This window comes from Ranitomeya variabilis, chromosome 5 (assembly GCF_051348905.1).
Source record: "Ranitomeya variabilis isolate aRanVar5 chromosome 5, aRanVar5.hap1, whole genome shotgun sequence".
Taxonomy (NCBI): Eukaryota; Metazoa; Chordata; class Amphibia; order Anura; family Dendrobatidae; genus Ranitomeya; species Ranitomeya variabilis.
The window spans coordinates 165,844,525-165,869,937 of NC_135236.1; positions in this window are offsets into that span (position 1 = coordinate 165,844,525).

Sequence of the window (25,413 nt, forward strand, 5' to 3'; positions counted from 1 at the left end):
CCCTCTGCTATATATACTCACCTCGGGCACTTAGTAATTGCCAGTTTTAGTTCTTACTGTCTGGTTTGGAGTTGAAGGTGTAACTCAGGCTGGAGTTGGCATTTGGAGATATGTTTAGGAGACTGTTGCTTGGAGGAATTTTGTTTGTGTGCACATCCTCATCCTCTCCTATTTAGTTTCTCCTTCCCTTAACTCCCCTGTGTTCAACTCTGTTGTTTGGTGAGTGTATTTTGTATGATTTGTTTTTCATTCATCTCTGTTCATCTTCCCTTTTTTGTCTGGCTAGTGCTATCCTCTACACTTTGGCTTCCCACCTCACCTGGTGGGGGAGGGGACATATAATGGTTGAAATATGAGCATAGCAAGGCTCATGAACCCGGCTTCTCCACCTTCAGGAGTAAGCCAGGGAACAGGGATAGACTAGGGCACCCGTAGTTTTAGGGACCTGGTTAGCATGCACAGTCCCAAGTCACCTTGTGACAGTAGGATTGTGAGGAGTCTGAAGAAGACTGAAACCATGCAGAAGGCTCTAGAGCTCTTAAGTGAAGCCATCATTGTAGATGAGTTGAAGAGTTGAGTTCCATAATCCTCCTCTTGTTTAAAAATGGCTGGAGACCAAGTGGGTCTGAAGATGAAGTCCGAATCTTGAACGCTGAGAGTTTTTATTCTCTTCTTCTGAGAGTTGAAGTTAACATCCGGTGTGAGTACCGGAGGGATTAAAAGCAATGCCCTCAAGGCTTAGGGCTGCTGATACAGCTGAGAAAATATCATTCTTATTTGTATTTTTTGTTTTGCTGTTTCTTTTTCCTTTTAGACTGCAGGTGCGGGTTCACAACACAAGTACTGTGAGTGTTATGGACTGCATACATGTTTCTAGGTTCCTTAACAAGAAGGAATGGTTCAAGTCCATTTTAAATTACTTTTGGAGTCCCTGAACTGTGACACCCTGAGACCATGGGGAAGATTAAACCCTACCAGAAAATACACTGAGGTTCAGAAAAATTATTTGTTTGTCATTCAAATGACAAATAAATAGCTGCACAGTATAAACATTATTAGATACACTACTCACAAAAAGGCAGCAGCACAGTATAAAACATTTTTAGAAACACTACTTGTATCGACACAGCAGTACAATAAAGAATTTTTTATGTCCACTAATGGCAAGGGGATGGCTGCAGACTATAATTATTTTTTATATACTGCTGGCAATACAAACGCACCAGAGTAAAATTATTTTTTGGCCTCATAAATGGCAAAGATACAGCTGTAACGCAGACAGGCAAGCAGCAGCAGGGTTAGAATGCCAAAAGCATCCACACACTGCCCTTACTTTTAGCAGCAGCTCTAACATAAGGTCAAGTAGAGATACAGTGATAGAGTATAATTATTTTTTTATGCAAACTACTCGCATATAGACTGCTGCAAAGTATAATTATTTATTTGGCCCACAAATGGCAAAGAGACGGCTGCAGGTTAGAATTATTTTTAGACACCCTACTTGTACAGACAAGGCTGCAGAGTACACAGACCAGAAGATATTTGGCACAGTACTCCCATAGGCATGGGTGTAGAGTACACACAGTGGCTTTTTAGTACAGTACTCCAACATGTATCAGTGCAGAGTACACACAACATCTCTTTGGCACAGTAGCTTAATACTGTATATATTGGTGCAGAGTACAGAGAGCGGCTTTCTGGTACAATACTACCAAGGGCAGGAATGCAGAGTACACAAGGTGGCTTTTTTGAATAGTACTCCTACAGGTGGGGGTGCAGAGAACACACAGAGGCTTAAAGGGAATATGTCACCCCATTTGACCTATATAAATGCTGAAAACAGTCCTACCTGTTTGTATATTATGTGTTGTTGCTGAGAAGTCATCTTTTATCACTTTATATAAATTACATTTTCCAGGCCCTGGGGAGGACGCTGCCTGGAAGATTACTCTCCTCCCAGGGCTGTTTTAAATGTAAGCGAGAGTTAAAAGTGTGATGTGTAATGGTGGCTCCTTGCTCTCCTGCTCTCCCTTCAGAGCTGTGTGTAATTATACCTGACTCATCTGCAGGTTCCTCTCAGCTTCAGCTTCTTTGTCACATTCAGAGAGGGCTGGAATATTGTTGCAATACAGCAGAGCTTAAGAGCTGCAAAAAGTGTTTGCAAAAAGACAAATGTAATTTCACCTGTTCTGTGTTGGTTTCTTGTCTCACTGGTAACTCCACCTTCATGTAAAATAATTTCTGGGGGCAAAGTTATCTTCCAGGCACGATCCACTCCGGAGCCTGGAAGAGGTCATTTATATAAAGTGATAAAATATGATTTCTCAGCAACAAGGCATCTGATATGAGACACACAGTTAGGAATTGCTTCAGCAGTCTATAACCTGTATGCCCATAATAATAGTTTAGATAGGTCAAATGTGGTGACAGATTCCCTTTAAAGGCACACTACTCCCATAGACAAGGGTGCAGAGTACACACAGAGGTTTAAAGGGACTGTTATTTTTGGGGCGGTAGATACAAAAAAATTCTTAAGTAGAGTACAATTATTTGTTTGGCCCACAAATGGATAAGAGATGATTGCAGACTAGAATTATTTTATAGACACACTACTTGCAAAAAAAAGGCTACGGTTAGGTGGATTCATAACTAGCTCAGTGATCATACTCAAAGAGTGGTAATAAATTGTTGCACATCCAGTTGGAAGAGTGTTTCAAGTGGAGTACCACAAGACTCTCTCCTGGCCCCAGTGTTGTTCAACATTTTTATAAATTATCTTGATAAGGGAATTAAAGGTAAACTGATCAAATTTGCAGATGATCCAAAGCTAGGAGGGATAGCTAACACTAGAGAAGACAGAGAAAGGATTCAGAAGGCTCTAGATAATCTTGAACAATGGGCAGCGACTAATAGAATAGTATTTAACAGGGAGAAATGCAAGATTCTACAACTGGACAAGAAAAATGAAAATTACATCTACAGAATGGGAGGAAGAGAACTAAGCAACAGCTCGTGTGAAAAAGACTTGAGTGTACTAATAGATCACAGGATGCAAATGAGTCAACAATGTGATTCAGTAGGAAAAAAAGCAAACATATTTCTAGGAAGTATTAAGAGAAGCATAGAGTCTAGATCATTTGAAGTAATTATCTCTCTCTACTCCTCCTTGGTCAGACCTCATCTGGAATACTGTTTACAGTTCTGGGCACCATATTTAAAAAGGCATTGAAAAATTGGAGCAAGTTCAGAAAAGAGCTACCAGGATAGTGAGCGGACTATAAAATATGTCCTACAAGGAACGGTTAAAGGATGTGGGAATGTTTAGCTTCCAAAAAAGAAGGCTAAGAGGAGACTTATTAGCTGTCTACAAATATCTGAAGGGATGTCACAGTAGAGGGATCATCCTTATTTTTTATTTGCACATGGAAACACAAGAAGCAATGGAATGAAGCTGGAAGGGAGAAGATACAGATTAGAGATCATAAAAACTTTTTGACAGTGAGGATGATCAATGAGTGGAACAGACTGCCATGAGAGGTGGTGAGTTCTCCTTCAATGGAAGTTTTCAAACAGCGTTTGGACAGACATCAGTCTGAGATGGTTCAGTGAATTCTGTGCTGCATTGAGCAGAGGATTGGACATGATAACCCTTTAGATCCCTTCCAAATCTAACATTCTATGATAACACATCTGAGTAGAATTATTTTTTAGACACAATACTTGCAAAAAAACACAAACCAGAGTAGAATAATTTTTTAGAAACACTATTCGCAAGAAAAACACCTCTGAGTAGAATTATTTTTTCTTGCACACTACTAACCAAAATGCGCACCAGAGTATAATTATTTTTTAGACACACTGCTGGCAAAAAAGCACAACAGTATTTTGTAGGCACACTACTCCTATAGACACAGTGGTACAATAAAATGATTTTTTTGCCCCACAAATGCAAAAAAGTTGCAGACTATAATTATTTTTTAGACTCACTGCTGGCAAATAAAACGCACCAGAGTAGAATTATTTTTAGGCACATTACTCATTCAGGCACGGATGCAGAGTATACAGAGGCTTTTTGGAACAGTATTCCCACAGGCGAGGGTACAGAAAACACACAGAGGCTTAAAGGAGCAGTTATTTTTTAGGTCTGGCCACAACAGTAGAGTAAAAATTTTGTTTTTAGGCACAGCCACAACTCATGCAGATACAGAGCGGTAGAGTATAATTATTCTTTAGCCCCCTATTCTTACAGACATGGCTGCAAAGTACACACGGCGACATTTTGGTACAGTACTCCCACATATATCAGTACAGAGTACACGCAGTGGCTTTTTGGCGCAGTACTCACATAGGCAGGGGATGAGGGGCAGAGTACACAGAGAGGCTTAAAACCCTAGTTCTCCCACAGGCGGGGGGGACAGCGTGCATACAGTAGCTTTTGGTACAGTACTCCCACATAAATCGGTGCAGAGTACACACAACGGCTTTCTGGAAGAGTACAATGTCTAACACTGTCCCTCATTCCAGTGTCCCTTCACTAATCAGAGCATAATGGTGGCAGCACTTTTGATCTGGCACTTATACAGGTCAAGTCACGTGCTGCGCTGGCCAATCACAGGCATGCCAATACTTGGCATGGTTCTGAAGCCTGTCGAAGTGACCACCGACTAAAAGTTTATTGATTGGCTGCACTGTCTTCTTACAAACTATAATAACCAACAAGGGAAGAACAAAGGCTTACAGAAAAAATCTCCGTAAAATTGTATAAACTTTATTAATATCAAATAAAAACACACAATATATAAATACCCCTTGGTAGGATTGCCACCGTATAAAAAATGGGCTACACCCCACTAACAGGGAGAACACTTCCCCAGTGTAGCTAGAGTGATATGTTCCTAGCCAGTAATGACCTCTAATTTAAAAAAATATATAGATAGAGGTAAGCCCATCCTAATATATCATAATGATTAGTAGTACCACAACAAGGTGACAATATCGTGCTGACACGTTTACACTCAGTAGGTGTGCAGAAATGAGTGGAAAAAATCCACACAACCTCCCACATTTATTTTTGCAATTTTTTCATTTCTTATTTTACCACTAAAATAATAAAAAAAACTAGACATGTCTGGTTTTGCTGTAATCGTACTCATAAGCAGAATCATATGGCAAGGTCATTTTTACCACAAAATGTACACAGTAAAAACAGTTCACAAAAAGGTTATGTCAAAATTGTGTTTATTTCACAATTTCTTATGACTTGGATTTTTTTTCTTTATTCCAGTACACTATGTGGTAAAATGAATGGTATTGTTCAAAAGTACAATTCATCATGAAAAAATCAAGCCCTCATATGACTTTGTGGACAGAAAAATAAAAAAAGTTATGGCTCTGGGAAGAAGGGGAGGAAAAAATTAATATGGAAATTGGCCACATCATGTAAGGGTTAACTCAGAGAATTATATATTATTGGTACCAAATATGTACATTTTTTATTTAAAATTATTGCTCTCCTATGAAGCCCAGTAACTAGCTAGGTTTTATAGGTGTACAAACATGGCAGACACAGGAGCCTTCAGTAGGTCCCCTGTCATGATTCCCCAATGGCATGGGAACATCAGAAACACAAAATAACAGACTAGCCCTCGGGTGATGGAAACTCAAGCTGACCGTGACCTAAATCTACCACACAACTAACAGTAGCCAGGAAGCATTCCTACGGCTGCCTAGATGCCATGCGCCAGCCGGAGAACTAACTACGCCTGGAAGAGGAAGGAACAGACCTGGCTTACCTCTAGTGAAATTCCCCAAAGATGATAGTAGCCCCCACATATATTAACGGTGAGTTCAGAGGAAAAGACATACACAGTATGAAGGTAGATTTAGCAAAGCGAGGTCCACTTACTAGATAGAGGAAGGATACAAAAGAGGACTTCACGGTCAGCTGAAAAACCCTTTCAAAAACCCATCCTGAAATTACTTTAAGACTCCTGTGTCAACTCATGACACAGGAGTGGCAATTTCAGTCCACAAGAGCTTCCAGTAACAGGAAATGACAAACTGTAAACTGGACAAAAAATACAAAACAAAAAGGACAAGAGTCCACTTAGCTGATCAGCAGACTGGTAGCAGGAACATGCAACTGAAAGACTCAGGTTACAATGATGACCGGCAAGGAAGTGACTGGAGAGCAAGGCTAAATAGGGAACTCCCAAAACTGATGGAAGCAGGTGAGCTGAGGCAGAAAAGAACACACAAGTCTCCAGTACCACCAGCACCCACTAGGGGAGCCCAAAAAGCGGATCACAACAGTCCCCTTACTGCATTTACAATGCCAAGGACACTCCACAATCATGTTGAAGGAGAGGGGGCAATGGGCGCCAGAATGGACACCTTCCACCATTTCCAATTTCTTAAAGTCCACTGTCACAATTGACAGCGACATCTCAGGAGTTAGAGTCAGGTGCTGTCTGTACAGGACAGCAGACAACTGCTCAGTCCTTGAGTCCATTTTATACATGCAGTGCCCACATCCACTGTAATGTACAGCAGATAGATTTTACCAATTAAAACTAAGGCTGGGTGAGTCCTCCAAGCACCATGATGCTTCCACACTTGCCTGGGTTCCTTGGGCTCTGGCATTGTTGGACTCTAGCTATATTATTGAATATAGAATATTAAAGACATTTTCCATCTTTAGCACCAAAGCAAGATGTTTTTGTTCTTAAATAATAATAATAACACTGAACATCAATAGCAGTAATATCCAAGTAGATAGCAGTAATATATTCAACATTCAATGCCTGGGTTACAACAATACCACGGGGTCACCGTATTTTCCAGAGGTCTGACTGTAATTCACATTCTGAAATTCCCTCTATAGTGCTGACTTGTTAGCAAGGACTATGTCAGAAATGGTGGAATTCTGTTGGAAAGCCTTCACTTGTGTGACCCATCCATTTTCTTTATTGACATTCCATTAGCAACCCAAAAAGGGGACCTTGTGCTATGGTAATGGAACGTATCTGATAGCTGCTTCCTTACATATATCAATTGATTGAAGTCATTATTATTCATCAAGGAATATGATTACTGCTTTAAAATGCAGATACTGAAGAGAGCTGGTTTTGAAAAGAAGAGAGAAAAGCTGGGGCTTACGCTTGATTAAGACCGCTTATTGTAAAGTCCTAATGCATCACAAATGAGACATTATAATATTTTACTTAGGAACAAGGCAATAAAACTTTTGGTAAATATGTAGTGACACGAGATATAAAGAGGTTAACCAGCCCCTATCACTTCCACATTGGAAGGTATGAGATGTTGCTAATATTTCGGCAATGGCTGCTTGCCAGGTCGTGGGCACAATCGGCAAGTATCATGCACATGCCTAGTCTATTTAATAGGTGGACAAAGACTGTCAGGTGTGCATGAGACCTGCCAATGCCTTGGAGATGAAATTAACATACTGCACAGCAATGTCAAAATGACACTGTTGTGTACATGTTGCATCTTGTGTTATTTCTTTTAACCACTTCAGAAGTGAGTAAAAGATGCCAGTGGCAGACATGCTTCAAATGAATAAGCTTTAGGAAAACAAGTAACATTGTGCACTTAGCCTTGTATGATGATAAAAACTTTTGGTAATAAATATATACTTAGTTTGGCGTAACCACAGCAGAGAGAATCGCATGTCCTGATGGGTGAAAATGCAGCAAGTGCAGCTATACAGTACAGCTACAGCATAAGCCATGATCGGTGTTAGCACTGTGTCCGTTTAACTCCCTAGAAGCTGCTGTCAATAGCGACTACAGCATTTAAATTGTAAACACAGTGTGGGGGCTCCCTCTTTAACATTGGCACCCTGAGATCATGATTTGGTGGTCCTAATGGTTGCCATGGCAATTCACTACCAAATTATGGCTTTAGAGTCTTCCAACTGTAGTGATCTGTTCAGAAGTTAGCAAAATTTAGGTGATGAAAACATTTATTTCATTCCTGTAATTCCATTTTTGCATTAATTAAAATTAAAAGCACCTGAAGAGTTAACAAATCTTTTGAATTTTGAATATGTTGAGGGGTTCTGTTATTAAAGTGGTATCACTTTTGCTTTGTTTGTTTTTTTTAAATCTATAGATCTCCCAAAGTAATTTCAAAACTGAACAGGTCCCTAAAAAAATAACTGTGGTAAATTTCCTTAAACAATTGAAAAATTGTTGCTACAGATTTAAATCTTCTAAGGCTTGTTTCACATTTGCGTTCGAATTCGCATGGCTTAATCCTCATCCGCAAGTTCAGGAAAAAACGCATAGAAACACGTACAAACACAGCGTTTTTTAGACACATGCGGGAACGCATGCGGTTAATAAAACGCCACGTTTTCACGCTTTTCCATGCGTTTTGTCATGTGCTTGCGGTTTTTGTGCGCATGGTGGAAAATTTTACAGGAGAAAAATCTAGATAACCAGACACCGCCAATGGGACTACAGAGGGTGTGTATTATGGGATATCTATATATAGTCCCTAGGACTGCTGAAATCTTAACAGTGTGCTACTGTATCCTGTGTCATGATGGATCTTCGCATGGAGAGCTTTTATTTCAACCTGGATTTAAGCAACAAGCTGTTTCTTGCCTGTGCATTTGCTTGGGAGCAAAACAGAAATCGCGAAAGATGGAGAAGGACACGGTGTAGGCGTTTTTGGCGACACCCCATTATCGAACTATGTGAGAGCCGTGGAGCGTATCACACTCTATATGGCGAGCTTAATGCCAACCCGGACAAATTCCCGGAATATACCAGGATGTCGAAAGACTCTTTTCGGGATTTGCTTGGTCGTGTCCAAGGAGCCATCCGGAGACAGGACACTCAGCTCCGTAGAGTGATTCCACCAGAGGAACGTCTGCTGGTTACATTAAGGTACGTAACAATTCTAAACAAATGCCAGTCATAATTTTGGTTGGCCTGATATGTATTCTTTGTATTTTCCTTTATGTCTTTAGCAGAACAACACCATTAATAGAATTGATTGTAAATTATTTTTTATTTATTTTTATACAGATTTCTGGCAACCGAAGAGAGTTTATCATCCCTCCACTTCCAATACCGGCTTGGAATTTCCACCCTGTCTGGAATAGTTGCAGACACCTGCCGGGCTTTGTGGAATGTTCTCTGAGATGAGTTTATACCCCTACCCACCGAGGACATGTGGATGGGAATTGCAGAGAAATTCTGGAGTGTGTGTGATTTCCCCAACTGTTTGGGTGTGGTGGATGGAAAGCACATCCGCATTATCAAACCAGCCAGAACAGGATCAGAGTACTTCAACTATAAAAAATATTTTTCTGTTGTGCTCATGGCAATAGCAGATGCGGACTGTCGCTTCATCGCCGTGGACATTGGAGCTTTTGGCCGTGGCAACGATTCCCAGACTTTCAAGAACTCAGATATGGGCCGACGTGTGTATGGCAAAAATTTTAATTTTCCACGGCCACAACCTCTCCCCAACACTCAAGGTCCACCAATGCCATTTGTTATGGTTGGGGATGAGGCCTTTCAGATGTGTGAAAACCAATTGATGCCATATTCCAGTCGGGACTTGAACCACACTAAAAGGATCTTTAACTACAGACTGACTAGGGCCCGGACAACAGTAGAGTGTACCTTTGGGATTCTATTCTCAAAATGGCGCATTCTTGCAATGGCCATTAATCTAAAAATGGAGAGAGTCGATGAGGTGGTCAAAGCTTGTGTGGTTCTCCACAATTACATAATGGCTAAGGAGCAACCCAACATTGAACTGGATGAACCAGTTGCAAACCCATTGCCAGATTACCAGCATCACCCGCTGCGGTCAACTGCTGAAGTTGGCCACATGCGGAACCAATTTGCTGCCTTTTTTTATTCTGATATTGGACATGTGGCATGACAGGATAATATTGTGTAAATGTCCTGTTGGGTTTTGGTCTGCACCAGTTATGTTTTAAATGTTACTAATATTTGTTGTTAATAAACTTTATTTTTTGGCATCTTGACCGTGTCTCCTATGTATTTCCTCTACAAACCACTTAGATTGTGGTAAGGTTGTTGACGTCATTGCTTCCTGATTCTGTTCTGCAATATCTTTTGGATGCAGACTGAAGAGACGATGGCTGTTTAATACAAAACAGATCTATACTCATCAAGTCAGGTGTCAGAAATAATGAATTCATGATGCACATATAACAGCCTCATGAATTCACTATTTCTGACACATGTCCAGGTGAGCATAGATATGCCTTGTGTGACCGCCATCATCCCTTCACTTTGTGTGAAATAGATTACGTACACATAAGAGAAAATGGAGGTTATACAAGGCAGTTCTCTACTCACCAGGTCAGGTGTCCTAACTAAAGAGTTTTTGGACACATGACCTGTTGAGTATAGTTCTGCATTTTATTGCCGCCTTTTTCTCTTCAGTCTGCAACACTAGTCACAGACTAAGCAGAAGGAAGAGATTATGGCTAAGATGCAAGTATAAATTTTTTGGCCCACCTCATCCTCATATCTCTATACTAAAGACACACAAAGCTGCAGTGTTGTACTTGCTTACTACTGGAGCTATGATGTGGGCAAAAAAAAAAGTGTGCGGCGCAGTGTTTTATTTGGTGCACGGTGTGTTGCCGGTGGTGAAATACACAATTAACCAAACATTTTTGGGGGCAAAAAACACTATTATTTATTTTTATAGCAAAAAAATTAACTGCTTGGGGTAGAGTGCTGGAAACGGGGGGTATGTAGCTGTGAAGCGTGACTCACTGTGGACGACGCAGGGGTGGCAGGAGAAGGGGCAATTAAATTACTGGGGTCTGGCAGATCAGGGATGGGGCTCGATGCATGAGAGGGCTGAGACACACTGGAAGGGTGAGACAATCCTGACATTACAGACACATTGGGAGGTGAGGGGGGAGGAATAGAAATAGTCCGCTGTTTTTTTTCCCTTTTTGGGATCGGCGCTGCGGTCTGGGGAGCCTCGGCAGGCTCATTTCTTGCGGCCTGCTCATAGTGGCCGAACTGTCACTGTGTTTGTCCTGCTGCTGCTGCTGCATGGTTGCGGTAGGAGTTTGGAAGGCCATGCCAGGGTCCTGCTGCATCGTGGTGGCGGAGCGGAAGGCCATGCCAGGGTCCTGCTGCATCGTGGTGGTGGAGCGGAAGGCCATGCCAGGGTCCTGCTGCATCGTGGTGGCAGAACGGAAGGCCATGTCAGGGTCCTGCTGCATTGTGGTGGCAGAGCTGAAGGGAATGCCAGGGTCCTGCTGCATCGTGGTGGTGGAGCGGACGGGAATGCCAGGGTCCTGCTGCATCATGGAGGCAGAGCGGAAGGCCATGCCAGGGTCCTGCTGCTGCATGGTGGTGTCAGTGGATGAGGTCTAAGCAGGAGCAGCAGTTGTCATGCTGGTGGTGGTGGGCTGTCCTACAGCACTCGGCATGGTGGTGGTGCTGTAGTGGTGTCCGGCAGTGCTTGGAATGGAGGTGGCCATGCAGTGGTATGCAGCAGAGGTCGGCATTGAGGTCAAGCGTGACAGTGTAGGCACAGGTGGATATGCCGCCACTGTCTGCTGAAAATACAGACTCTGCTGCATAGCCTGCATGTAAGCAGCATTGCAGGCCTGCATGACACTAAGCTGGAGATCAGGAGTAAGATGTTTTGACATGCCCTGTTCAATTTGATTAAAAAAATGATGTGCTGGCCTCTGGAGGTCGGCTTTTGCTTGGTCAAGGCTTTTGGTGACCTCCTGGATACGTGTATTCATATGGCTAATGGCAGTATCAAGGCGGTCACCCAAAGCCTTGGGTCCATCGTGAAAAACTGAGCTCAAGTGCAAAAATTTGGGCATGAGTGACCTGTCCGAGGCCCTCTGCTGCTGCCGGGAGGAGCCCCAAAAAAAGGGGGCAGAGGCAGAGGACTGGGAAAGGGGAACACCTGATGAACCAGCTTCCTGGTCTCCAGCTAGTGTGGCAGGCCCACTTGCTGCAGCGCTGCTGGATGGCTGGGACGGGTCTGTGGCTGTCTGATGAAGGACCGCTCCAGAACCTGGGCAACAGTGCTGCTCCATGTGCTGTGAAAAAAGAAAAAAAAAATAATACCAAACATTTACTAAACTCCAACTCCTGTGGAATTAAAACATACAGATTATGGCAATACAACACAACCTAATACACCGAAAAAATACTTACGTTCTCAGGGCAAGGACTGGTCTTAAAAATGCCAGAATGAGGTGGTATTTATATTTTTGCATCCTTGCTCCAGAACCACTAGGAACACGGCTCTCTTGACGCAGGTCCTTGTTGAAGCGGTCCTTCATCGAACACCAACGTGTTTTGACTTTGAGCACTGTTGAAAAAACAAAAAATAATGGTTAGACAATGGACTTTTGGCCGTGCTCACACAACTGTGTGTGATGAGAGAAACTCCTGAGAGTTTCTCTCATCACACACAGTTGTGTGAGCACGGCCAAGGTCTCTGCTGCATCACACTGCATTGCAATACTTACAAAATGCATTTCAGGCCTGAGTTGGGGCATTGTCCCAGCCATCCCACATCGCTCTGGCCACCTCATTCCATAGCCGCCGGATCGTCACGTTGTCCGAGTGCTGTGGAACCCGGGTGTCCCACAACCGGACTCGCTCATGGACCAGGGAGATGAGTATATCGTTGTCAATGAGGTCCTCATCCCGTTCTGGAACCTAAAAAATAAATTAAGATATTAAGGTTGGAGACATTAACATAAGGAAAAGAAAGAAAACAGAGGCAGAGAAATGGCATGAATAATGAAAGTCAAGATAAAAAAGGAGTCCAGAAGAAAAATGTAAAGAAAGACGAAAGTAAAAAAAGGAAGATTCAAGAATACTAAAGTGAGGATACAATAAACAGTCAGCCAGGTATACTTACACGCTGCCGCCTTGCCACCCGACCGTGAACCTGCTGCTCCTGCTCAGCCTCTGCTGCAGTGGAAGAAGTGCTCTAAAAAAAGGAAAAAAAATTGTCACATGTGTAGATGTGACAGTGAATACTTACCAATCTGAAGTGTTGAGTACTCACTTCACTGACATGTTCGGCTTGTCAAGGCCCAGGACGTTGCTCCTCATCAGAAGAAGATGACATTCTGTTGCATGCAGAAAGAAAGAAATGGCTGAAATTAGGACATGTAGAGACAGAAAATAGAAAATAAAGGCATTGGCTAAGATATACTCACATTGTTCAGAGTCTTGTTTCCTCCAAGGTGCTTTCATCTTTCTGGTCTGGTTCTCTGTCTGCTGAGTAGTGACCTGCAAATGTCCACTCCCTCCCTTTATCACCTTGTATGTGGGGGGTGGCTAAACAGTGTCTAGACATGTTTTCCTGTGGTGCAACGCATGCATTCACAAACGCAAGCAAACGCATGTGCTTGCGGCCGCATGCGTTCACATAGACAGCAATGCGTTTTTTTGCCGCATTCCATCCGCTAACAACCGCATATGTTTCTAGGCGGCAAATTGACACCTCTAGAATTACTATATGTACCGTTTACTGCACCAAACCTGTTGTGAATTTGGATTCTGGGCTCCCCCGGTGGCTACTGGTGGAATTGAACTGGTGTCTTCATCTTCTCTGTTCACCTGTTCCCATCAAGATGTGGGAGTCGCTATATAACCTTGCTGCTCTGTTAGTTGCTTGCCGGTCAACAATGTTATCAGAAGCCTCTCTGTGCTTGTTCCTGCTCCTAGACAACTACTAGATAAGTTGGACTCTTGTCCATGTTTGTTTTTGCATTTTGGTTCCAGTTCACAGCTGTAGTTTCGTTACTGTGTCTGGAAAGCTCTTGTGAACAGGAATTGCCACTCTGGTGTTATGAGTTAATGCCAGAGTTTTAAAGTAATTTCTGGATGGTGTTTTGATTAGGGTTTTCAGCTGACCATGAAAGTGTCCTTTCTGTCTTCTGCTATGTAGTAAGTGGACCTCAAATTTGCTAAACCTATTTTCATACTACGTTTGTTATTTCATCTTAATTCACCGCCAATACATGTGGGGGGCCTCTGTCTCCTTTTGGGGTATTTCTCTAGAGGTGAGCTAGGACTAATATTTTCCTCTGCTAGCATTATTTAGTCCTCCGGCTGGTGCTGGGCATCTAGAATCAACGTAGGCATGCTACCCGGCCACTGCTAGTTGTGTGTTAGGTTTAGTTCATGGTCAGCTCAGTTCCCATCTTCCAAGAGCTAGTTCCTATATATGCTTATGCTATGATCTCTTGCCATTGAGATCATGACAGTTTGACCGGCCCTCTAAAGGGTTAAAATCCTTGGCTGAGAAAGGAGAGAAATAAGTAGTCTGCTGAAATTTTTTTTTTTTTTTTTTCTCCTTTGAATGGCTCTGTGTCCACCTGTTTGTAATGGATCTTCAGAGTGTAACTGCAGGTTTGAATAATCTCGCCACGAAGGTACAAAATTTGCAAGATTTTGTTTGTCATGCACCTGTATCTGAGCCGAGAATTCCTTTGCCGGAATTTTTCTCGGGGAATAGATCTGGGTTTCAGAATTTTCGAAATAATTGCAAATTATTTTTGTCCCTGAAATCTCGCTCTGCCGGAGACCCTGCACAGCAGGTCAGGATTGTGATTTCCTTGCTCCGGGGCGACCCTCAAGACTGGGCTTTTTCATTGACACCAGGGGATCCTGCGTTGCTCAATGTGGATGCGTTTTTTCTGGCCTTGGGGTTGCTTTATGACGAACCTCATTTGGAGCTTCAGGCAGAAAAAACTTTGATGTCCCTATCTCAGGGGCAAGATGAAGCGGAAATTTACTGCCAAAGATTCCGTAAATGGTCTGTGCTTACTCAGTGGAATGAGTGCGCCCTGGCGGCGACTTTCAGAGAGGGTCTCTCTGATGCCATTAAGGATGTTATGGTGGGGTTCCCTGTGCCTGCGGGTCTGAATGAGTCCATGACAATGGCTATTCAGATCGATAGGCGTTTGCGGGAGCGCAAACCAGTGCACCATCTGGCGGTGTCCACTGAGAAATCGCCAGAGAGTATGCAGTGTGATAGAATTCTGTCCCGGAGCGAGCGGCAGAATTTTAGACGGAAAAATGGGTTGTGTTTCTATTGTGGTGATTCTACTCATGTTATATCAGCATGCTCTAAGCGCACTAAAAAACTTGGTAAATCTGTTTCCATTTGCACCTTACCGTCTAAGTTTATTCTATCTGTGACCCTGATTTGCTCTTTGTCATCTATTACCACGGACGCCTATGTCGACTCTGGCGCCGCTTTGAGTCTTATGGATTGGTCCTTTGCCAAACGCTGTGGGTATGATTTAGAGCCTTTGGAGACTCCTATTCCTCTGAAGGGGATTGACTCCACCCCATTGGCTAATAATAAACCACAATACTGGACACAAGTAACTATGCGTATTAATCCGGGTCACCAGGAGATTATTCGCTTTCTGGTGCTGTATAATCTACATGATGATTTGGTGCTAGGATTGCCTTGGCTGCAATCTCACAACCCAGTCCTCGACTGGAGAGCTATGTCTGTGTTGAGCTGGGGATGTAAGGGGGCTCATGGGGATGTACCTGTGGTTTCCATTTCATCATCTATTCCCTCTGAAATTCCTGAGTTCCTGTCTGACTATCGTGACGTTTTTGAAGAATCCAAGCTTGGTTCGTTACCTCCGCACCGAGAGTGCGATTGTGCCATAGATTTAATCCCGGGTAGTAAATACCCAAAGGGTCGTTTATTTAATCTGTCTGTGCCTGAACATGCTGCTATGCGAGAATATATAAAGGAGTCCTTGGAAAAGGGACATATTCGTCCATCGTCATCTCCCTTAGGAGCCGGTTTTTTCTTTGTGTCAAAAAAAGACGGCTCTTTGAGACCATGTATTGATTATCGGCTTTTGAATAAAATCACTGTTAAATATCAATACCCATTGCCGTTGCTGACTGATTTGTTTGCTCGCATAAAGGGGGCCAAGTGGTTCTCTAAGATTGACCTTCGTGGGGCGTATAATTTGGTGCGAATCAGGCAGGGGGATGAGTGGAAAACCGCATTTAATACGCCCGAGGGCCACTTTGAGTATTTAGTGATGCCTTTTGGTCTTTCTAATGCTCCGTCAGTTTTCCAGTCCTTTATGCATGATATTTTTCGCGATTATTTGGATAAATTTATGATTGTGTATCTGGATGATATTCTGATTTTTTCGGATGACTGGGACTCTCATGTCCAGCAAGTCAGGAGGGTTTTTCAGGTTTTGCGGTCTAATTCTTTGTGTGTGAAGGGTTCTAAGTGTGTTTTTGGGGTACAGAGGATTTCCTTTTTGGGATATATTTTTTCCCCCTCTTCCATTGAAATGGATCCTGTCAAGGTTCAAGCTATTTGTGATTGGACGCAGCCCTCTTCTCTTAAGAGTCTTCAGAAATTTTTGGGCTTTGCTAACTTTTATCGTCGATTTATTGCTGGTTTTTCGGATATTGCTAAGCTATTGACCGATTTGACTAAGAAGGGTGCTGATGTTGCTGATTGGTCCCCTGATGCTGTGGAGGCCTTTCGGGAGCTTAAGCGCCGTTTTTCCTCTGCCCCTGTGTTGCGTCAGCCTGATGTTGCTCTACCTTTTCAGGTTGAGGTCGACGCTTCTGAGATCGGAGCTGGGGCAGTGTTGTCGCAGAAAAGTTCTGACTGCTCCGTTATGAGGCCTTGTGCCTTCTTTTCCCGTAAATTTTCGCCCGCTGAGCGGAATTATGATGTTGGGAATCGGGAGCTTTTGGCCATGAAGTGGGCTTTTGAGAAGTGGCGCCATTGGCTTGAGGGGGCCAGACATCAGGTGGTGGTATTGACTGACCACAAAAATTTGATTTATCTTGAGACCGCCAGGCGCCTGAATCCTAGACAGGCGCGCTGGTCATTATTTTTCTCTCGGTTTAATTTTGTGGTGTCATACCTACCGGGTTCTAAGAATGTTAAGGCGGATGCCCTTTCTAGGAGTTTTGAGCCTGACTCACCTGGTAACTCTGAGCCCACAGGTATCCTTAAGGATGGAGTGGTATTGTCAGCCGTTTCTCCAGACCTGCGGCGGGCCTTGCAGGAGTTTCAGGCGGATAGACCTGATCGTTGCCCACCTGATAAACTGTTTGTTCCTGATGATTGGACCAGTAGAGTCATCTCTGAGGTTCATTCTTCTGCGTTGGCAGGTCATCCTGGCATTTTTGGTACCAGGGATTTGGTGGCAAGGTCCTTCTGGTGGCCTTCCCTGTCACGAGATGTGCGAGGCTTTGTGCAGTCTTGTGACGTTTGTGCTCGGGCCAAGCCTTGTTGTTCTCGGGCTAGTGGATTGTTGTTGCCCTTGCCTATTCCTAAGAGGCCTTGGACGCACATCTCGATGGATTTTATTTCAGATCTGCCTGTTTCTCAGAAGATGTCTGTCATCTGGGTGGTGTGTGACCGTTTCTCTAAGATGGTCCATTTGGTTCCTCTGCCCAAGTTGCCTTCTTCTTCCGAGTTGGTTCCTCTGTTTTTTCAAAATGTTGTTCGTTTGCATGGTATTCCTGAGAATATCGTTTCTGACAGAGGGACCCAATTCGTGTCTAGATTTTGGCGGGCATTCTGTGCTAGGATGGGCATAGATTTATCTTTTTCGTCCGCTTTCCATCCTCAGACGAATGGCCAGACCGAGCGGATTAATCAGACCCTGGAGACATATCTGAGGTGTTTTGTGTCTGCTGACCAGGATGATTGGGTTGCTTTTTTGCCATTGGCGGAGTTCGCTCTCAATAATCGGGCCAGCTCTGCCACTTTGGTGTCCCCGTTTTTCTGTAATTCGGGGTTTCATCCTCGATTTTCCTCTGGTCAGGTGGAATCTTCGGATTGTCCTGGAGTGGATGCTGTGGTGGAGAGATTGCATCAGATCTGGTGGCAGGTGGTGGACAATTTGAGGTTGTCCCAGGAGAAGACTCAGCTTTTTGCCAACCGCCACCGTCGTGTTGGTCCTCGGCTTTGTGTTGGGGATTTGGTGTGGTTGTCTTCTCGTTTTGTCCCTATGAGGGTCTCTTCTCCTAAGTTTAAGCCTCGGTTCATTGGCCCGTATAAGATATTGGAGATTCTTAACCCTGTTTCCTTCCGTTTGGACCTCCCTGCATCCTTTTCTATTCATAACGTTTTTCATCGGTCATTATTGCGCAGGTATGAGGTACCGATTGTGCCTTCCGTTGAGCCTCCTGCTCCGGTGTTGGTTGAGGGTGAGTTGGAGTACGTTGTGGAGAAAATCTTGGACTCTCGTGTTTCCAGACGGAGACTCCAGTATCTGGTCAAGTGGAAGGGATACGGCCAGGAGGATAATTCTTGGGTGAATGCATCTGATGTTCATGCCTCTGATCTGGTTCGTGCCTTTCATAGGGCCCATCCTGATCGCCCTGGTGGTTCTGGTGAGGGTTCGGTGCCCCCTCCTTGAGGGGGGGGTACTGTTGTGAATTTGGATTCTGGGCTCCCCCGGTGGCTACTGGTGGAATTGAACTGGTGTCTTCATCTTCTCTGTTCACCTGTTCCCATCAAGATGTGGGAGTCGCTATATAACCTTGCTGCTCTGTTAGTTGCTTGCCGGTCAACAATGTTATCAGAAGCCTCTCTGTGCTTGTTCCTGCTCCTAGACAACTACTAGATAAGTTGGACTCTTGTCCATGTTTGTTTTTGCATTTTGGTTCCAGTTCACAGCTGTAGTTTCGTTACTGTGTCTGGAAAGCTCTTGTGAACAGGAATTGCCACTCTGGTGTTATGAGTTAATGCCAGAGTTTTAAAGTAATTTCTGGATGGTGTTTTGATTAGGGTTTTCAGCTGACCATGAAAGTGTCCTTTCTGTCTTCTGCTATGTAGTAAGTGGACCTCAAATTTGCTAAACCTATTTTCATACTACGTTTGTTATTTCATCTTAATTCACCGCCAATACATGTGGGGGGCCTCTGTCTCCTTTTGGGGTATTTCTCTAGAGGTGAGCTAGGACTAATATTTTCCTCTGCTAGCATTATTTAGTCCTCCGGCTGGTGCTGGGCATCTAGAATCAACGTAGGCATGCTACCCGGCCACTGCTAGTTGTGTGTTAGGTTTAGTTCATGGTCAGCTCAGTTCCCATCTTCCAAGAGCTAGTTCCTATATATGCTTATGCTATGATCTCTTGCCATTGAGATCATGACACAAACCGCAGACGACGAAACGACACATGCGTCGTCAAACGTGGCAAAACGCAATTGATCGCAGACACATGCGTCTCTAATGTTAAATATGGGAGTACACAATGCATGCGGATAATTGCGAAAGAAACGCTGTGGACACAACCGAAAATGTGAAACCGGCCAAAGGCTAGTTTCACATTTGCGGTTAACTCCGCAGCGTATCGTCCGCAACTGCAAACGCATGCAAAAACGCATGCAAATGTCTGATAACGCAGCGTTTTTTATCCGCATCAGCTTACACATGATGGTAAAAAAACGCAGGGTGTGTCTTTAGTGGGCATGTCTAATCAGTTCCTGGACATGCGCAGTCCGAAGTACGCAAGCGCATCAAATGCATGCGTACACAAAGACATGTGTACGCATGCGTTCCCATAGACAGTAATGCTTTTTTTGCCGCATTCCTTGCACTAACAACCGCATACGTTTCTAGGTGGCAAATTGGCGCCTATAAATTACTACATGTTGCGTTTACTGCGCCAAACCGCAGATGACGAAACGACCCATGCGTCGTCAAACGCGCCAAAACGCAACCGATCGCAGAAATATGTGTCCCTAATGTTAATTGTAGGAAAACACAACGCATGCAGATAATTGCGAAAAAAATGCTGTGGACACAACCGCAAATGTGAAACCAGCCTAACATCCTAAGAAAATAAAAGAACATTTTATTGATGGTGCTGATGTGAAACAGACAAGAGGTAAATGTTATTTATAAACTTTTTTTGTGCGATGTGACTGGATTTAAAGGATAATCATTCAAAGTTTGAAAAATTGCTAATTTTGGGAAATTTTTGTCAAATTGCAACTAAAATCTTTTTATTACATCACTCCTCAATGGCTTAGCATTGCTACAGAGGATTGGCTCCTTCTTAAAAATAGCAAGATTTACACTTGACCTAACCAAAGTGTCATGGAGACTTGTTGCTAGGTGACTAACACCACTAAATGTGGGAGAAAACATGTTTCAAGACTAAAACTTACACACTACTTCAAAGGAACCTACCTCTAGATTATTGCTGCTTGAACCTTAGGCAACACGAATCAGAGCCTGGCTCCATATTTAGAGAAGCCAGCAATGGACTATAGGGAGAGGCTGACTAGTCCAGCCCATCCCCTAACTGGCTTCCCTCTCCCTCTCCAGTTGATGAACTGACAGGTCTTTCCCATGTGTGTACAGCAGAATTTGGACAGCATGAATCAAGTAATAGGTTCCCTATAGCCTGCTCCTCCTTAAAGTAATAAACATATACATGTGGCACCCCAGGAGCAGGTACCACAGTGGTATTGCCTTCCTCTCGGGGAGGGTAATGCCATGCCTGGAGACAGGAGGAATCCCCTTGGCAGGTAACCTTACATGCAACACATTCTGACTCCAGGCCAGAAGGGGGAGCTCTACACCTGACTTGAGGGGAGCTGCTCTCTCTGGTCAGGAGAATGAGTCAGTTGCTAGGCAGTTGCTAGGCAGACAAGCAGACAGTTGACATTTGGTAGCAGACAGTGAAGGAGCACATAGGTACTTAGGAGATAGAGAAAGACTGCAAGTGGGCCTCTCTAAGCTGAGCGCAGAAACCGGGTACCGAGAGCCCGAGGCTGAGGGGGACTGCAAGCCCCACAGCAGAACCGGAGGGCAGGAAACTAAAAGGGACTTGCCCACATAATACCTGAGGTACAGCAGCAATCAGAGTCCAGAGTCACCATGAACAGAGACCCAAAAGAGATGGCTCAAGTTGCCTACCGTGCAGGTACTGTCCCTGGACAGGGAAGAAAGAGGGCCTTGTTAGAGAGCTACAGGCAGCAAGGGATTACAGAACAGCGCATAGTGGAAGGCTCCCAAACTGACCTGTCAAGGGGATTTCCACCTGTCTTCAGGCTGCCTGGACTCCAGCTACACCTGTTACCGTTACCCTGGACTGAGGCTGAATACCGTCTCAGTAAACCAGGTAAAGACTGGAACCCTGTGTCCTCCAATTATTTGTGACATTCACCATCCCTACCAAATACACCGGGAGCCCTGGGGACACCGCTTCACCTGTGGGAAGCGACACCATCTTTGCTGCAGCACAATCGCCCCAGAGGACCCCTTTAAGCAGCATCGGTCACCTCTGACTGAGAACCACAGGTGGCATCATGAACTTTCCTTATTTCCACAACCCCTTTGAAGACCATCCCTTTTACTTGGGGCCCAGGGCCACTGACAGGGTGCTGCCACCGTGACCACCCTTTTAATTGTGACCGGACCCGGTACCGAGTATCCCACGGCCTTGAAGGGCGACTCATACATGGAAATCAAAAACTTCAAGCACAAAATAAATGACCATGGCAGATACTTACTGTATATTTCAAAGATTGTTTGTATGACTACAGTGTTGGTTAGGGAATTAGCTCTAAGAGGGGTAGAGGTAGGACTCACAGGTACTATTACATGACAGCACATGGTAAATGGAGGGGATTATTACAGATCTTGAATTAGGGCCCAAGAACAATGGTGCTAGTCTGTTTTGTTACTGGTTCATCATGAGTTGACATCTTGCAATATATCGAACCTCAGTAGTCACAATCATAGCCTACATTGTGAATGAGAAAGCAGAGCAATGTTAGCCTTTTATTTGTAAAAGCTGCAAATATTGGCCACTGTGGCAGTTGTAGGATCTGAGAGCATAAGGTAATCCATTGATGCCTTTTAGGAACACATAACAGATGGCACAAAGAAATAATATGCTCTTAATCCCTTTGTGTCTTAGAGGGTCCATTGCTTGGCTACTTTTATTTGCACTGCCATTTTCTCCATCTGCTTCATCATATGGTAGTAGAAGATGATCTTGATGGTCAGCAGCTGTTTTCCCCTCAATGTGCCAAGCTTCTGCAAGAGTCACAGCAAAGCAAGAAACAAAAGCGTCTGTGTCTTGACATGATGCAAATAAATCATAGACAAACATTATAGCCAGGCATCAAAGTGAAGACAGTTTGTTAAAAGGTGTCAAAAAGTATTTTAGTGGTCTGACACCTTAATGACACTACTATTATCAAATCCTAAGTAAAGACTATATCAATTTGTCACATATCGAGTTTGGTATTAATTAACTGCTATCAGCTTTAAGAAATGATGAGAGATGGCCCTCACAGAAATAAAGACAGTGAAAGTTAAGGAAAAAGGTTTAAAAAGAAAAGGTTAATCAGCTTTTTGATTTTAGTTTGTTTTTCTAATTCTGTAGCAAGATGGAATGCCAAACTTTGCTATGCTGATCGGCACAAGATAGTTTAGCCAATATATATTTGTACAGTGTAGCAACAAAAATATAAATAAAACCAAAACCTTTATTTAATTTTTTGTTTAAATTACCGTATATCATCACGTTCCACTTACAGTACACGTTCAAGCTATACTGAGAGCTAGTATGGTGCAATCCCCAGAAGTATCCTACCAATGCTTGGCTCTTGCTCTTCTTTGGTCAACTGTAAACAACATGAACCCTAGTTGGGAAACACATAGGAGCTGATTCATATAATTCTTATAATTAGATGTGAATCAATTTTTTGAAATTTGAATTTGCCAATTTCAATTAATTTCTCCCAAAAATTGGATTTGTGATATATACATTTGCCACGAATCACTGGTACTCTAATCCCGCTGAAAAGATGTGTATGACACCCTGAGGTCTCCAAAGACTTATCAATCTCTTCTATGCAAGGACAGCCTTAGTAATGTCGAAGTGACCTCACCATAGAAGCACATGTGATCTTGATAGTAACCAACAGCCGATTTAATAACTCAGTGCACTGACAGGCTTATTTTGTTTTTTCAAATTAAAAAATGTCCCAAAAGTGATCGCTCTTAGATATTTGTGTCTGTGCAGATCGATATGTGCGGATTGTTAGCTCAAAATGATGGTGTTGATGTTATCAGTGAGAGTGAGAAGATGGGTGCTGTGCCATATCTTCCATTACACCCTCCACTCCTCCTCTTCCTCTTCACTAATATGTTTTCCGGAGGCATAGGAGGCCAAGTGTGCCTCGTATTTGATATTACTACTATTGCCTGAACAGCTGGTGCCAGTGGTGGTGGTACTTCTGATGCTAGCAGCTCCCACATTCTTAGCCATGGTATTGTTTTCTTTTTCTTTTACACTAACCCATCCATTGTCACTGCCACTTATTCTTTTACAATACATTTTGCACAATGCATTAAATGTTGACAATCTTTTCAACCCCAATTATTAAAACCTTGACAAAAAGAATGTAATAAGAAATGTTAGGTGGGTAGGTACACATTCAGAAAGCAAAATGTACTAGCAGCAGCAGAAGCACCATCACTACCAGCATCATCTGTCCAGGCAGTACTAATAAATGCATGCCACTGTTGGCCTCTCTTGCCTCCAGCAAACATTTTAATGGGTACGAAGCAGAGGGCATTATGGAATATATGGCGCATCACTCATCTCAGTTACAGATATATCAACTATACGCTCAGCGGGATCGTTTTTTATCTGTTTTTTTCCTATAGTTCTGAAGCCCCTATGACATTACAAAGGATGTGTTTGTATTAAAGAGATTAAAAAGGGTTGGATACATTTGTAGGACACCTCAGAGTGTCATACATTTTTGCAGGGCAATCAAGTACCTGCAATACACAGCAAATTTATTTACCACACTTACAATGGAATTTTTGTGAAAAAAATCCCTAGACCTTGCGAATTTGAATTTAAAAGGTTTCAATGATCTCTAACAGCTTCTCTCTAAAAATGTTAACATTGTTTATGCTCAGATAGTGAAATATTACGAATTTTTCCATGGCATTTCATACATCTCACATTTTGTGCTAGAGGAAAACCTGTGCAATAGACAGATAGATGCATGTTCTGCTTTTTGGCAGACATAACTAGCAAAGTAAGATTTTAAATAAGTTACAGTTTTGGAGATTTGTCTAGCCTCTTCAATTTTAGACTAGGAAATGGAAACTGGCAAACTTATCAATGAAAACTAGAACAATTTTGTTAAAAAGACAATATAGCTTTTCTATTAAATGTCTACTGATGCGATTGTTCTACTTTGCGAACGTGGGCAGATTAGTACATAAACATCATTCATAAATACCATGAAATGTTATGTGAACCCAACATAGCTTCATACTGATATAGATGTAAGTATTTATGTTTAATATAGGGCTCTTGTAGTTGAGCACCAGAAATAAAATTCTCCCACTCTGCTCCCATAAATGTCACTATTTTCTTTTACAGTTGGGTCAAAAATTCAAGGGGTGATGATGAAAGCTGTATGCAGATCCTTGGTGCCAAATACAAATGACTCTCTGTTTGACCAGCTAATATTTTATAACCCTGACTTTGTTTGCCCCTGTGGGTGGTTAGACCCCAAAAACCACAGTCATACAGATATAGAACATCTCTCCATGTGAGTGTCTTTTGGGGCTGTACATTTCAGTCTGTGGAGAGCATACATAGACTTTAACAGTACACTGCTGCCAAGATCATTTGACTTGCAAACACATCAAGTAAATGAAAGTGTGATGATGGCTAGGTGTTCTGGACAAGAGTTGACGGGAGTATGACTGATTATTATGATGCTTGCATGAAAAGATGCCCAAGGGAACAATTCTGTGGTCCAAAAACAGTGCCCTATGCTTCCCATGTACTGAAGCAGGTTTTACTCAATCCCTGTTGGATTAGACTATCCCAATATTTTCAGCAATTTTTTTCAAGATAAAGGAAGGCAAGAATAAATTCCTTCTATCACACAACAAACCAGTCTTATAAGGTTAATATCATAATCAGAATCAGTGCTGTAGTGTCTATGCATACCAAATATTGGTATTATTCATATATAAATATTAAATAATTTCAGACAAAAATATATTTATTTATATTAGTGTATGTTACTATCAGAAAACAATCCAATTGGGAATCCAATGGAAAAATTGCTTTAAAGGGTTTATGGCAAATTCAATTGTTAATCAAAGATACTTCAGTCATCATCAATCCCTTAAACTCAGGAGACACCAGATTGTTTCGTAGATTACAAAGAGCTTATTTGGTCTCTCATATTAAATGCTATGTACATCTGAGATCTGTGATACTCAGACAGTGGCTTCCCAAAGTATTTACCCCTTTGGTTTTTTTTTATGTTTTGCTACCTCACAACCTGGAATTTCACTGGGGTTTTTTAGGGT